The sequence below is a fragment of the Berghia stephanieae genome, chromosome 11 (genome assembly GCF_034508935.2).
Source record: "Berghia stephanieae isolate SIO BIC M18660-M18661 chromosome 11, UCSD_Bste_1.3, whole genome shotgun sequence".
Lineage (NCBI taxonomy): Eukaryota > Metazoa > Mollusca > Gastropoda > Nudibranchia > Aeolidiidae > Berghia > Berghia stephanieae.
The window spans coordinates 7,586,130-7,592,812 of NC_088370.1; positions in this window are offsets into that span (position 1 = coordinate 7,586,130).

Here is a 6,683-nt window from a genome sequence, read left to right on the forward strand (position 1 = left end):
ATTATAAAAGCTGATAGGTCTAACATTCGACACTCACTTTCTCTCCACAATCTATGCCGGACGGCCAGTCACTCTATTCCTATATATATATTGTAAGATTTTTATCTTTTGGGACTTTGTAGATATTATATCTACACCATTAAGACGCCGGAGCTTTTAACTTTGATTGTATAATCTTCAAGGATCAAACCCAAGCCCGCTGTACTACATTATAACTCCTTACCAGTTGCCTGGAAGTGGAATTTTACGAGTCCAATCCTGTTATCAGAGGAATAGATCATCCAAGCCCATCAACTGCCTGGAAACGTAAACTTATGAACCTGACATATTATTATAAGTTACGTAAAATATTCATATCTCTATTTGTAACTGCCACGATCACTGTTTATCTCTTTTAATTAAATTTCATCATCATTTTTATTTCATTGTAAACAAATCGTTAATTGTTTTTCATTTATAGTAACTAGTAAATTCTGGGGCCTCATTCTACATATATTTTATGCATAGTCGAGTAGCTCTTTACTCACTTGAGACCATGACATTTTGGAGGGGACACATATAAAGAATTGAATTTATTTAGTTACTTATATCTATTTCATCTAACTTTAAAGTTTAAATTGTAAAACTCTTAATTGCCCCACTTGATCATATTTTAATTGAACTCCCTATTTACAGGATTAATTTTTTTTTTCTTTTTCATTTCTTCATTTAAATGGAATAGCAATTTATCCATTCATTCTTTCATTCAAATTGAATAGCATTTTATTGATTCATTCCTTCATCCATTTATTCATTTATAAATCATTCATCCATTCATTGTTCATTCATTTATTTATTCATTCATTCATTCATTCATTCATCCATTCATTCGTTTATTCACTCATTTATCCAATCATTCATACATTTATTCCTCCCTTCATTCTTTCATTCATACATTATCCATTCATTCATTCATCTATTCACTCAGTTTTTCATTCATTCATTCATTCCTTGTCCACTTTGTTATTATATCACTCATTTCATTTTGTTGTTTGCCTCATTCATGAATTGTTTTCAATATGTTTACATTCCATAACGATTCATTCACCTATCATCCAATCACTCAGTGTTGTGAACACATTTTGTAACTATTGTAAATCTTACGATATTTTATTGTTTTGTATTTCAGACATCACTGTTAAACACTCTTCAATGCCTAATTACAATTGTTGAACAACCATTGAACAAGAGAGAGGTCCCAGCCACGAACTGAGTTGGTAAATATGTCCTTCATTATTCTCTTTTACATGAGTTGGGCATCACATAGTAACTATAGACATCGTGATTTGTTTTGCATAGTGATTTGTTTTAAATGCATTTTTGGCATATTACTGTTACCGAAAACCACTTATATATTATGTTCTGAAAAGTGAGTCTTTAAAAACTAAATAATAATAAAAGGAGTCTACTAGCCGTCGTGTTATATTTAGTGATAGATAACTTGGGATTATTTTGACATCCTATTATTGTTATCATACTCTAGTATATTAGCATCATTGCGAATAATTGTACACAAACTAACGACGAGTCACACACATTGGTGATACCTTTTTCGTAGTAACATAGTTTAGAGTACACGCGATTGACACATTGTTATTGACACAAGTCATAATAACTCCGCATTGTATTGACACATTGCTTTATAAGATATAACAATAAAAGGCATCAAATTCAACATACATAATAAGTTGAAATAAGAGAGAGAGATTTCTAAAAATAGAACAGTTCGTTCCAGTAAGTGTAAATAAATAAAACAGTCAGTAACAGTATCCTGTCAATATAATATATATAAAACATCGTAACTAATTTATTGCAAAAATGGAAGCATATAAAAGATACTTAAGTCTCGCAAAGGACTTAGAAATACCCCAGGAAAGGATATTTTCATGGTGCGAAGAGAAAATAAAAGAAGAAAAAGAAGAAAGAATTCGTAGAGAAGAAAATGAAGAAAGAATTCGTAGAGAAGAAAACGAAGAAAGAATTCGTAGAGAAGAAAAAGAGCACGAAGAAAGAATACGCAGAGAAGAACGAGAAGAAAGAGCCCAAGAAAGGGAACTAAAAAGACAAATAGCTTTAGCAGAAGAAGAAACCAAAAGGACCCAAATGATGCTGGAAATTGAAAAAACAAAAACCGGTCATGAAAGAAAACATAATAATAGTGATGAATTTTTCGTGAAACTTCCACGCATGCCAACATACGATGAACGCTCAGACTGTCTAGAATCCTTCTTACACCGATTCGAAGTTCAGGCTAAAGGTTATCGTTGGCCAGAAAGCAAATGGGCCACAGCCTTGATTAACTGCTTATCTGGAGAACCGCTAAAAGTTTTCTATACCTTAACAACTGAAGATGCAGATGATTATGGTAAAATTAAAGACGCTCTACTAAAAAGATTTAGATTAACGGAAGATGGTTACCAGGAAAGGTTTCACACTGCAAAACCGGAAAGTGGAGAAGACTTTAATACATTCGTGAACCGAATTACTCAATTTCTAAATCGGTGGCTTGAGTTGGCAAACGTAAAACAAGACGACTTTGCAGGCCTTTACTATCTCACGCTGAAGAATCGAATCTATCAAGCTTGCAACCCAGATTTAGTCGCATTCTTTAAAGAAAGAAAGCCAGAAAACTTGGACAAATTAAAAATCTACGCAGAAAACTTTAACAGCGCACATCCATTGACACCCCTTAGCAGAACATTGAAGGAACCATACTACGCTGCTGCTGCTCAGAGTCCAGGTACACCTAAAGTTCAGTACTCAAATAGGACGAGCCGATCAATCACTCGGAACACGCAAGTGAAACAGGATGACCATAGTAACAAACCATGGAACAAACAGTTCAATAGAGACCATAGCCGACCCTATCAAAACAAAACAAGAAATAGCACTGACAATAATACTGAGTATAAGAAAACCAACAAACCTATAATTAAATGTCAATATTGTGGAATGAAAGGCCACACAGCAGACAAATGTTACAAAATCGTGGATATCCAAAAGAAACTGCAAATGCATCACTCCAAACAGGTGTAAACAATCAGACACGAGTAATGTCAGGAGAAAATATAAATGTGTATTGCGTGAAAGGTATGTCACTTTTAACACAAACTCACAAATCAGGATCGCTATTTTTTTGTGAAGGCAAAGCTAATGGAACTGATTGCAAAATATTGAGAGACACAGGATGCAGTACAGTAGGAATAAAAGCATCTTTGATCAATGACGAAGACAAAACTGGAAAAACGGTACAATGCATCACATTCAGTGGCACAGTCGAAACCTTTGAAACAGCTAATGTGTACATAGAAACCCCATACTATACAGGAATAGTGGAATGCTGTATACTTCCCAACCCCGTCGCTGATGTTATTGTTGGCAATATAAAAGGTCTTAAAGACAACCCAACAGATGTAAAAGAATGGTCATTAACCCAAGAAACAGCTTGTCTAGCAGAAACAAGAAAGATGACTAAGACAACAGAGAAGCCAATGACTATTTCTCTTGAACCACAACAATTCGACAGGAACACGTTCATTGAAGAACAGAAAAAGGACCCGACTTTAACTTCATATTTCAATATCGCAAACAAAGGGACGAAATCAAAAGTTGAATACATCATTGAAAAAGATATTCTGTTCAGGTTACATAGGAAAAGAAACAAAATAGCTAAACAACTGGTCACGCCAAGTATTTACAGAAACAAAATCCTTGGAATAGCGCACGATTCAATAACTTCTGGACATCTTGGGAGCTCTTCCACATTGAAGAGAATATCCGAGAATTTCACATGGCCTGGAATTACTAAAGACGTCCGAGAATATGTGAAATCTTGTGACACATGTCAAAGAAGAGTCGCAAAAGGCAGAATACCGAGATTGCCATTAGAGACAACCCCAGTTATTGAAAAAGTTTTTCAAAAAGTTGCAATTGACATTATAGGCCCTTTAACAAAATCAGATAGAAACCATACACACATACTAACACTAGTCGATTACGCAACCAGGTGGCCAGAAGCGATAGCATTGAAATCAACTACATCGGATCACATAGCTGAAGCATTGATGACAATTTTTACTAGAATAGGCATACCAAATGAGATACTGTCGGACAATGGACCCCAATTTACATCACATATGATGCATGAAACCATGAAACTCATGGGAATCCAACACTCATTCACAACTCCCTACCACCCCCAAGCAAATGGTCTTTGTGAAAGATTTAATGGCACTCTAAAGAATATGTTAAGAAAAGTGTCAGCAGAAAAACCAGATGATTGGGACAGATACTTACCAGCAATCCTATTTGCATATAGAGAAATACCCCAAGAATCTACAGGCTACTCCCCATTTGAGTTGATGTATGGACGATCACCTCGCGGCCCGATCAATATAGTAGCCGACATTTGTAAAGGGAATGAGGAGGACAATAACGAAATTATGTTTGCTTACGAATATGTAAGAAACCTGAAAGACAGAATAGAGGATACATGTAAGCTAGCACAGGAATCCGTCACTAAAAAAGCAGAGAAATACAAGGAATACTCCGATCGAAAAAGCAAGTCAAGAAAATTTGAGATTGGTGACAAAGTACTAATACTCTTACCCGATGACTCGAGTAAACTTTTAGCTACATGGAAAGGACCATTCAAAATAACAGCAGTAAAATCTAATGTTAATTACGAGATTAAAATTAACAACACAACAAAGACATTCCATGCAAATATGCTAAAAAAGTATTTTGATAGAGACATAGTGTCGCAACCTATGTTTACTAATATCGAAGCTTCAAATGCAGGATCAATCATACCGTTGGTCATGGGACACAGACACCCGAGACAGAAAAACAAACAAAAATCGCAAAATTGCAACCACCTAAGACAAAAAAAGAAGTACGCAAAGTACTTGGGCTCCTAAATTTTTACAGGAAATACATTTACAACTTCGCGCACATCGCGACACCGCTAACAAATCTGACAAAGAATGGGTCACCGAACAAAATTGTTTGGACAGAAGCGTGTCAGAATAGCTTTAACCAATTAAAGGCATTACTCTGTTCAGAACCAATTCTTAAATTACCCGACATATCAAAAGAATTTGTTGTAAGAACTGACGCGTCTGATAAGGGCATCGCAGGTGTACTATTACAGGAGCATGAGGGAACTCTAATGCCTTGCTTATATGCAAGCAGAAAATTATTGGACAGAGAATCACGATACTCTGTAATAGAGCGTGAAGGACTGGCCATCGTCTTTGCTTTAAAGACATTCAGCAGATATCTACTGCTAAAAGAGTTTGTGGTCGAAACGGACCATAAACCACTCACGTACATAAGAAATAACAGAATGAATAACAGTAGAGTACTAAGGTGGAGTCTATTTTTGCAAAATTACACTTTCAGTATCTCTCACATACCAGGTTGTGAAAATATTCACGCCGACCTACTTTCTCGATTAGTGTAATGACGTGAGAAGGGTATAACTTAACCTCCCATGCATACTGTTAGTTACCTCGCAAATTATGCCAAATCAGAACGCACAAATTCGATAATTTTATTTGTAAACATGATGACCCAACTTAATGTAACATTGAGTATTGTTTGGATATATATACCATACCCATTCATGATTTGGGAAATCTTCTCTTTACTATTATTGTTATGAATTTTCACTCATTTATGATTAATAATTGAAATGTCAATATTCCATTTACATTTTCATTCATTTCATTCAGTAAATTACCTTCATATCATCGACTTAAATCATGCTTCATTGCCATCACTATTGTTTATCACAATGATTTGTAATCACATTGCCATCATGTTGTTCATCATAATGATTTGTAATCACAATCTTTCATTGTTATTGTCACCCATTCATATACCTACGTTAATATAAACATTTCCATGTCTAGTTAATAAATAATTTAATTGTAGCACAAATCATAACAATGGATTAATGCTAGAGTATCATGATAGTAAATTTACTTCCGTTTGTAAAATCTATCTTTCCCATAATGGTTAAAGAGTATATTTTAAACGTGGGTGGGGGGTGTCACAGTAAAGATTGTTCACAATTATCTTATTAAATTTTATTTTATTAAGAACTGAATTCATCTCACTCCAGTTATATTTCGGTAGGCCTAGATAAACTTTACCTTCTAATATTAGATCGTCTTTCCTTTTATAGCCTTCCCTCGAATTAATTTCTAATTAGTGAATACTTTTCGTTCTACATTCTGTCACGTAGCCACTTATTATAAAAGCTGATAGGTCTAACATTCGACACTCACTTTCTCTCCACAATCTATGCCGGACGGCCAGTCACTCTATTCCTATATATATATTGTAAGATTTTTATCTTTTGGGACTTTGTAGATATTATATCTACACCATTAAGACGCCGGAGCTTTTAACTTTGATTGTATAATCTTCAAGGATCAAACCCAAGCCCGCTGTACTACATTATAACTCCTTACCAGTTGCCTGGAAGTGGAATTTTACGAGTCCAATCCTGTTATCAGAGGAATAGATCATCCAAGCCCATCAACTGCCTGGAAACGTAAACTTATGAACCTGACATATTATTATAAGTTACGTAAAATATTCATATCTCTATTTGTAACTGCCACGATCACTGTTTA